The following is a 10,355-nucleotide window of genomic DNA, read 5'->3' on the forward strand; positions in this document are numbered from 1 at the left end:
TTTGGAGTCCAGACCCCCATCTATTATCACAATCACAGCTTAGCATGGTCACTGAAGATGAGAATTTAAATCACGTAAAGAACTAAATTCAGAAACAACACTCAGCGTCCAAGTACAATTGCTTTGGAGGTTTAGCCCAGTTGCTGGCAGCCTAAAGCTGGTGCTCCCTCAGCTGAACTCAATACCCCATAGACAAGGATCTCTATATCGGCTCCCTTCTCTGTGGCTCCTGAGGGGAGGTCAGGGGGCTGAAATGACACCTGTACAGGACCAGCCAGCTTTGTAAGCCTGTTGTGTTCTGAATCCATTATCTTGCCCTGTCTCATTCACTGTGGGCAGGTGGGAAGAGAGGCTGACCAGAAACTCTGGTTATTCACATTTGCTTCTGTGGCACTTAAGGACTATGGGTCTGACAAACAATAGATGTGAGCCAAAGGTTTGGGATTACAGAAATTTAAATGCCTAAAATATGTAATACTCACAAATATCCATGTACACAGCACGATCCTTCGCTTCTACCTCCTCCCTTCCCCCAACCTCTGACCCTGGGCCATTTCCTAACCATCTTGCAGTTACGCAGAACCATGTGGCTTATTCTGTCTAGTGGGCTACGGTTGTGAGTGTTTCATGCCTTTCTCTCTTTGTCTCTCTCTCTCTCTCTTCCATTTATTTATTTATTTATTGAGACAGGGTCTCACTCTGTTGGCCAGGTTGGAGTGCAGTGGTGTGATGTTGGCTCACTGTAACCTCTGCCTCCCAGGCTCAAGCAATCCTCCCCTCCTAAGTGGCCTCCTGAGTGGCCTCCTGAGTGGCCGGGATTACTGGCACATGTCACCACACTCAGTTATTTGGTAGAGATAGAGTTTCATCAAGTTTCTCAAGCTGGTCTCAAACTCCTTTGCTCAAGTGATCTTCCTGCTTTGACCTCTTAAAGTACTGGGATTATGAGCATGAGCCACTGGATGCAGCATCATGCCTTTCTCTTCCTTTGCATATAGACCAGGAATCCAGGTTTTCCAGATGTGAGAGCCTCCACTGTCAGGCTGAGTACTGCGGGGAACAGAGCCCCCAGCAGCCTTACCTGAGTTAGGCATGTAAGATAAGTCAGGAAGAATGGTTTAGTATGCTAAGCTATTAAAACGTTTTAAATTCTGTATTAACATTTTTTTTTTTTTTTTTTTTTTTAGAGATGGGATCTTGCTGTGTTGCCCAGGCTGGACTTGAACAACCGTGATCAAGAATTTCTCCTGCCTCAGCCTCCGGAGTAGCTGGGACTACAGGCGTATATTACCACATCCAGCTAAACTATTGAAATGTTAAGTTTTATTTCTGGTTACCATAGCGCAATCTAACCTATTATGACTAATATCAGATTCACAATAACATCTCAGCTCTGCTGCTTTCTATTTAGGGCCTCTATTTTCTCATCTGTAAAGTGGAGATCATACCTACTGCCAGGACTGTCATGTTTTTGTCTGCCTTGCATTCCATGCCTTCTGAGCGTTGCTCTCACCTCAAAATTCCATGAGATCCTTTGGCTATCAATCTGGGGATACACTTTCCCAACAACAGGGCAGCCAATTAGAGAGCCACCTCTTCTTGGACACCCTGATTGGGGCAAGGTGTAGCATGTGACCCCAAAATGGCCAATCAGAGTCCATTTTTAGGACGGGTGGATGTCAGGACAGAGGGTATCTTTCTGCATAAGCCTAGGGCTGTGAGATGTCACCTTTCCCATTCATGGAAGCAAGCAGCACTTGTGGACACTGAGAGACTGAGCTAAAAGGCCCATCCAGCCCTGTTTTTCTCTATTACATCATCCAATAAATCTGTCTCTTTCTGTCTCTCTGTTTAAGGTAGTTTGAGTTGGGCTTTAGTCGCTTGCAACTGAAAGAGTCCTGACCAATGTTCCTACCTTGTAGTTATTAGAAGGATCAAATAAAACAATGCATTAAAGTACCTGTGAAATTACAAATGCCCTAAACGTAATTGCTATTCTAGCTGAGATTGGTTGCTAGAGGGCTTTAGTCATAAGTGTGATATCTTGTTTATTCCTTATTCTCAATCCTTTAGGTAACCTTAAGATTTGACGAGCTCATAAACGGAGACCACATTATTTTGGACCCCACAGAATTTTTTTCCACTTGGCTGCAATAATCTCTTTGTCCTTTGCTGCCTTGAAGGTGCATCCTAAGAAACAGATATTTGAAAACCTTTATTGCGTATGCTGCAAGGAAATTGTCTACTGCTTCACTCGGGGCTCCACCTATAAAGAGACATTAAGAAAATTTTCCCAGACTTATATGGGAAGGAAAACATGATGTCTCCTAAGGTGATATTTCTACTTTTACATCCCTATCATCAGAGAAGACTGAGCTTATTATATTCTTAGGTATTAAAGTCATAGCCCTCAGTATAGTTCTTAAACATTCAGATGACTTTTGCATTATTCTCCACTATACATCCATGTTTATTTTTATGGATGTTGTAAATTCTGTATCAAATCACTATCATGGCCTGCAAGGTTGGCATGAAATTTATGGTTTCTTTTTTAATAATGATGACCAAAGTGTATAGGCTATGCCTGCATCCTTGTCTTGATGTTCTAATGGTGCTACATTTTCTCTGATTCTGATTTTTGTTTATTTATAGCTTTTTATTTTATAGTATATTTGCTTATGAATTGCCACAGCTGCTTAGTGGAAATAAATGAATTATGAATAAATAAAAGCTCTTGAATCATAAAAGAAACACTTGATGAGCCTGAAATTATACCATATGAGGGCACTGGGGATTTACTTGGTTTCTTACAAATAGCCTTCTCACCCCAATATAAGTTAAATTGAATAACACATTGAGTAAGAGAAGGTGTTTAAAATTTTGAGAGAAACAGCACAAAAAGACATAGCTGGTATTCTCATTATACACAAAAAATCAAAAGTCTTAATTTTAAGAGAATACATTCATACCAATTTTGGAAGACAGATGTTGGAACCGTGTTTGAAAGACCAGGTCCATTTGCTTCCTTTTCACCAAAGGCAATAGGAAAAATATTTTTGTTAAATATGTCATTATATCTTCAACTTCACACATTGGGCCAGAAATTATGCAATAGAAATAGTTTTACTATAAACACCGAAAATTGAATTAGCTGGTTTTTTAGATACCCCTAGAAGCATCAAAGAACACAAAAATGGAGAATGAGGTCTACAAGTTAAATGCCCGTTCGCTTACGTATGTCCTTTGCTGGGCAACATTCTCCATGAAGACCAGACTTTCTCTGTACAATTTCCTGTCGTAGTCCAGGGCCTCCAAGGGGAGGCACCCAGTAGGTACTTGTAGAATGAATCATGATTACCTCCCCATTTCCTGTGAAAGGAGCTTTGCTGCGTCTTGAAGGCCAAGTCATTGCTGACTATGTTTCTTCTTCTATCATACGTTCTTCACCAATTGACTTTTGTGCAATTACTTAAAGCAGGAGTTCTTAAGATGAGGTGGCTTCAGAAAATTCTTGAATCCACTGAAAATGTATGACAAGGTGTGTGCATTCGTTACATTTTTTTCAAAAAAGCATCCACAGCTTTCAGCAGTGTTTTCAAAGGACCTTGTGATCCTGAAGAGTTTAAGGACCATTTATGCAAGAGATTGTCTAGCATAGTGCCTTGTGGGTGCTCGATACATGGATATACACTTTTATGTTTCCCAGTCAGAAATAACTGGGTTAGCTCTGTGACCTGGACTAATAATTGAATCCTTTTAAGCCTTATTTTTTTTTTCTTTTTCAATTTTTTTTTTTTTTTTTTTGAAAGGAAGTCTTGTTGTGTCACCTATGCTAGAGGGCAGTGGCGTGCTCACTGCAACCTCTGCCTCCCGAGTTGAAGCGATTTTCCTGTTTCTGTCTCAGGAGTAGCTGGGATTACAGGCATCTGCTACCATGCCTGGCTAATTTTTGTATTTTTAGTAGAGACAGGTTTCACCATCTTGGCCAAGCTGGTCTCTAACTTCTGACCCCGTGATCCACCTGCCTCAGCCTCCCAAAGTGCTGGAATTACAGTCGTGAGCCATCACACCCAACCAAGCCTTTATTTCTTTATGTGTGAAATGGGAACTATATCTTACTATTATTATGATTTTTTAATTTCAATAGCTTTAGGAAGTAGTTTTTGGTTACTTGGATAAATTGTATCATGGGGAAGTCTGGAATTTTAGTGTACTCATCACCCAAGTAGTGTACATTGTACCCAGTAGGGAGTTTTTCATCCCTCAGCCCTCTCTCACCCTCCCGCCCTCTGAATCTCCAGTGTCCATTTTACCACTCTGTATGCCTTTGCATACCCATAGCTTAGCTTTCACTTCTAAGTGAGAACATGCAATATTTGCTTTTCAATTTCTGAGTTATATCACTTAGAATAATGGCCTCCAGGAAAATGATAATATCCAACAGAATATTGTTAGAATTAAATGAGGTGATGTAAGGAATATTTGACCCATAGTAAGCACTCAATTAATGGAGCTAATTTCTTTGTTAGAGGAAATTAAATCATGTTTCAGAGACCAATATCATATACTCACCAGGACTGATTCTCATTAAAACAATCTTCGTTTTTCAAAATGAAATAAATAGATTTTAAAAACCTTGAAAAAAGGTTTTGTTTTCATGAAGCAACATCATTTAATGATTTTGCAATGTAATAGAAATGAATACAAGAGGAAAACAAAGGCAGGGACGTATCTGTCTTGCCCAGGGTCAGAGAAGAAGTAACCTGACCAAAGGGGAATTAGGTCTTTGAAACTCTCCTAGTCTCTTCCCTCTTCCCTCCTGCCTCCACCTCCATCACCGTGTGTGTGTATGCACACAAACACAAAAACACACTCTCAGAAATGTCATTATTTAAGAGTTAGGCAGAAGATCTTTCTGAATCCATTTTTTTTTTTTTTTTTTTTTTCTGAGACAGAGTCTGACTCTATCACCCAGGCTGGAGTGCAGTGGCGCCATCTCGGCTCACTGCAACCTCAGCCTCCCCAGTTCAAGTGATTCTCCTGCCTCAGCCTCCGGAGTAGCTGGGATTACAAGCACTCACCACCAAACCTGGCTAATTTTTTTTTTTGTAGTTTTAGTAGAGATGGGGTTTCACCATGTTGCCCAGGCTTGTCTTGAAATCCTGACCTCAGGTGATCTACCCATCTCAGGCTTCCAACGTGCTGGAATTACAGGCATGAGCCTACTGCACCCAGCTCCTTCTTTAAAATATAGTTCTGAATTCACCCTCTTTCTAACTCCCTTAATTTAATTTTTAATGGAATGTCAACAAAGGGAGAGTATCCAGCATCAAGTTTAATACTATTTGTTCTTTCTTTCGAAAACCTTGAAAGACTTCTTTTTTCCTGATTCCGTTGTATCCAAGAATAATTTTTACAGATTTTTGGCTTAACCAATAAAAATCAATACCTGTTTGTGTTGATGAAGTTACCAACTGCAGACCTGTTTGCTTGTATCATTGCTCAAATTGTAGTTCCAATTTTTGTTTTCTTTAAAAAACTGCTTCTGTAACACCTGGGAGACAAAAATATTTGTAAAATGAAAACATACTCTTTAGAATTAAGAAGGAAAGTGAACTATAGTGTATTAGAAGCTTCTAGATTTTCTAGATATGTGCTTACTTTAATATTTTATTTCAATAGTTTTTGTAGTACAAGTGGTTTTTGATTACATGGATAAGTTCTTTAGTGGTGTTTTCTGGGATTTTGGTGCACCCATCATCTGAGCAGTGAACACTGTACCCAATGTGTAGTCTTTTATCTCTCACCCCTCCCCCACTGTGAGTCCCCAAAGTCCATTATATATTCTTATGGTTTTGCATCCTCATAGGTTAGCTCACTAATAAGTGAGAACATATGTTATTTGGTTTTCCATTCCTGAGTTACTTCACTCAGAATAATGGCCTCCAGCTCCATCCAAGAATTATGGGCTTACTTTAAAAGCAAAGTTGAGGATAAGATTGTCCGAAATTAGAATGGAGCTGAAGTAGTGTGTTGCAAAGGGATTACAGGAGTCCATCTATTCCAACCCCCTAGTATTCCAGAAGAGAATGTTAAAATCTAGACGGATGTGAGTCTTGGCCAAGGTAATGCAACTGTTCCCCTTTCTCCATCCATGGCTGGTGACAGGGCTGGGATGTGATAGGTTAACCAGGTTGAACATGTACTAGCTGTTTTGTAGTTATTTTCATTAATAGGAAGTGGCAGGTTTGTTTTTAGCCCACTTTTTACCCCCCAGGTCTCTATCTCCCTCTCAGCGGGTCCATCTGGCACCACTTCTTTCCTGGGGGTCTGTACACTCACCTGCTTGAAAGAACATTGCCATGAAGCACTGTTTGGCTTAGAATGGCATTTCCAAAAATGTTTGTTCTATGGGCTGTAAACTGATATTCTCTGGGGAAAACAGTTGACGCTTGGATGAATTTTGAAAGTGCTGCACTGAACATATGTGTATGATTATTTCTTGCAAGATTTCTCAGAGCCTTTAATATGCTAATAGGCATCCCAAGTCTCTAGGATAGGGGTAAAGTACATATATCATGTTTTCAGAGCTGACTTGATTATGAAACATTCTTGCATCTCTCCCCAATCCCAGGATCTGAGAATAAATGGGGCTTAAGTTATCCTTCCAGAGATATTTGCGTTTTAATATAAGATACTTAAGAAGTGTTTGTTGGGCTGCTTCTCTTAGTGTGTAATATCCTTAAGGTCAGGAAAAGTGTCCTTCGTCCCTGAATCAACAACACCTAGACCAGTACCGTGACCAGTTCTTGTCACATAGGACAAATGGCATGAGATCCACCTACATTCATTAAAACAAGAAAAGATTTCAAGCGCCACAAGGCTTACTTACTGGAACTAGAATTTAAACCATCAATGGCAACCAAATTAACCTTCTGTTGCCCTCCATTTTTTTTTTTTTGAGTCATCAATTTCACAGCTGTGAGGCAAGAATTACTAAGAAAAATCAAGAAAAATTGATAAAATCATTAAAAAAATATTGTATTATCATATCCCTTTTTCTACTTTCCTCCTATAGAAAAATTTAGTGTTTGCTAGTTTGGTTTTAATGCTTTTGGAAGGGAGAATCATGACAACAAGGATAGCAAAGCAGAGCTGGAGAGGCAGAAGTGAAAAAGGGCTGAGATTTAGAAGGGCTCTTCTCGAGAGAGAAAGAAGAGTTAAAATGGAAGGAAGCAGCTGCCTTTGGGTGGAGGATAATGAGGGTGGCATAGATGGGAAAGATTTTAAAGATATTTTCTGTGTAACTCATACCCACACCTCCACCCACACACTCAGTTCTGGAAGTTTCATGAAGGACAAAGTAAAATCTCACAGTGCTTTCATATGCATTTTTATTCCCTTTTTAAACTTTCCCGCAGAGACTGGACCATGGGAACCTAATAATATTTGGGTTACATTACTCAAAGGAGAGAAATATGACAGAAAAATAGAACCCTGTCAAGTTTTCCACCTCTCATGAGAAAGGGAACATCATCACTTGTGAAACAACTATATACAATTCTCGTGATCTATTCTCACTTTGTATTTCCCCAGTGTTACACAAAAATATGATTGTAGATGTCTTTATTAAAGCTTGATTTTAGTTAATTTTTCAATATTTGCACAATGTTTGTGAAAAATTAGGGAAAGCTATTTTACAACGTACATACATCTATATGCCTTATAAATAGATATTGGAGAAAGTATTAACAATTCTAATGATTTCATCATCACCGGAATAAACCTCCCAACCAGAGACAGCTCTTGGCAAAAATGATCAATAGGAAACTAAAGTGTATTTTAGGTTTTCTCTAGCACAAGATAACCAGCACTGCACTTCACATTTGCTAGGTCTCAAAAAAAAAAAAGATTTTATAAGTTTCTGAATCATCTTACATTGAAAAATTATTTTGGCGGAATCAACTGAACTTCTCACAGACATCACTGTCCTTGATCCAAATATAGCTACCATGTTTGCGCAGGGCATCATGAGTTCCCCAACGCTGAGATGGCAGAAAGGCTTTTCTTTGTATTGGCAACGTGGTATACAGGAGAATCTACCTACACCTCACTGGGGGAGAACCTCTCAACTAAAGCTTTCACCTACCTCAGAAAACACATCTGGTGTAGTCTTTATTACTATGAGTTGATTTGTTTAATGAAGTGTTTGTGGAGGTTGGTTGCTAGGCTCAGTAGGCAGGAGGAAAATAAGCCAGGAAAAACATGACAGCAAGTTTAATTCAGTTCACCTACCATTTGTTGAGCAACGATAATGTGGCAAGAGATGGGGATACAAAGACAGATACATGCTCTACCATAAAAAGAAGGAAGGAGAAGGGAAAATGGGGTGGAAAAGAGAAAGATAGAGAAAGAGAGATGGGAGAGAAAAAGGGAGGGTGAAGGTGATGAGACAGAGGAAGGCATATGGAGAAAGGTTTTAAGACAAGCCTACAGAAGAGAGAAGTTAAAAGCAGGGGACTAACAGAGGAAAAGAGAAGAAAATAGTAAGAGAAAGTGACAGAAAGAAGAAATACTTAGAAGTGATCCTAAAAGGTCAAGACAAAGAGAATGTTTTGTTTGGGGGCTCTGATTTTAACATCTTCTAAAAAGTTTAACCAACAAAAAGGTGGCTCCATTTTCCATGTTCAAAATATTTATGTAGAGAAAAGTCGGAGAAAATTGTGCTTTTAGAGTTGCAAGGTATATGGAAAGATTTAGAAGGTTTATATGTGGACTCAGGAAGCTAACCTAAAAGGTTATCACAGGTTTTGCTTTTGGAAACCTTTTTCAGAAAACAAAACAAACACTAGATTTACAGTAAGCATGTAATAAAAAAGGCAATGGTGTCTCCTTTCTTTTTTATGCAATTTGTAAGTGCTTTTTCCTTTCTGGGAAAGAAGTGTTTCTTCTCTACTGGTTGAAGCAATTCATCACATTCAGTAAAGTCAGAGTGTCTATAAGTACTCATTATGATGTCTCCTTGAGAAAAGGCAGGGTGAAAATGGTAATGTAGAGCAGGAAAATGGTCAATTGTTTATATTTGGTGTATCATATTATTCAGGGAATTTTTTTAAGTTTGAGACAAATGTTTGGCCCTTTAAAAATACGTGGAGGTGGGTGGAGGATATTGCAGATGTCTGCTGCACTAGAGGCTGGCTATGCCAAAGCTGTCTGGAAGCTCTTGTTTCTAACTCAAGTCTCTTGGGCAGGTGTTATTTGAAGGTCAGTCTTTCTATTGATAAAATACAGAGAGCTTATATTTGGTCACTACCTCAGAGAGATGGAGCAGGAGGTGCTGGAAAATGCCATCAATCATGTTATTATTAGCATGTATTGACTCTCTGGGGTGAGAGGAAATCAGTGGGCCAAGGTCTGTTGTCCCATCTCTTCCTCGTGTGTTACCATGTCTGAGGGATGAAGAGAATTGCGTCTCTCGTCCAGCTGTGCTCAACACTAAAGCGTTCAACAGTCATTGCAATTACGCTGGTGGGATTTGGTGTTGGGGGAATTCTGTGTGCTGGGAGCTGCAGGGAGGCCATCAATTCATTTCACATATATTATTTCTCTAGGAAACACAGCATAATTGAGGACAATTTTCCACCATGAATTGCATCATTAGCTAACACAGGAGAAGTGAAATGCTGTTAACTTTTCTTTTTCTTCTGCAAAGCTGATGAGCTGAAGAAATAGAAAAGTTTAATGTAATTTTTTTTTCCTAGGATATATGTTGAAAATCAGAATCAAAACGCTTTTACACGGTAATAGAAATCCCACATTTTAATACATTGCCATGCACATAAGGAGTCAGGTAATGCTGAATACAAAATAGTCAAATATACAAAATGATAAAGCAGATTTTCAAGCCTGATAGAGATCATGCTCACAGATACAAGGGGGGCAAAAATCTGTACACAGTTTCATTTTTATCCCTTTTGTAAGAGTCATGCCCCCCTCAACTCTTTTTGAGGACAACCAGAAACAGAAGGAAACATAAGAATATACAAAGGAGACCCAAAGGGAATTGGCGAGTTGATAGCTGCTTAAGATATGGAAATTGGTGGCTCAAAATTGTGGTGCACAATAATTCTTATGTTTAGAGAAAAAAAGTTTCTAAACATTGTATGCCCTGGGAACCCAGGAAACTAAAGTGGACATCCAACAGAAAAGGCACTCTTGTTTTACCAAATAATTTGATTGCCTCCTCCTAAGTATAGTCCTGGGAGTTTTTCTAGGATGCATAGAGAAAAAGAGAAAGAAAGAAAGGAAAGAAAAAGAAAGAAAGAAAGAAAGAAAGAAAGAAAGAAAGAAAGAAA

The sequence above is a fragment of the Sapajus apella genome, unplaced genomic scaffold, assembly GCF_009761245.1.
Source record: "Sapajus apella isolate SASKATOON/1434 unplaced genomic scaffold, GSC_monkey_1.0 scaffold3, whole genome shotgun sequence".
NCBI lineage: Eukaryota > Metazoa > Chordata > Mammalia > Primates > Cebidae > Sapajus > Sapajus apella.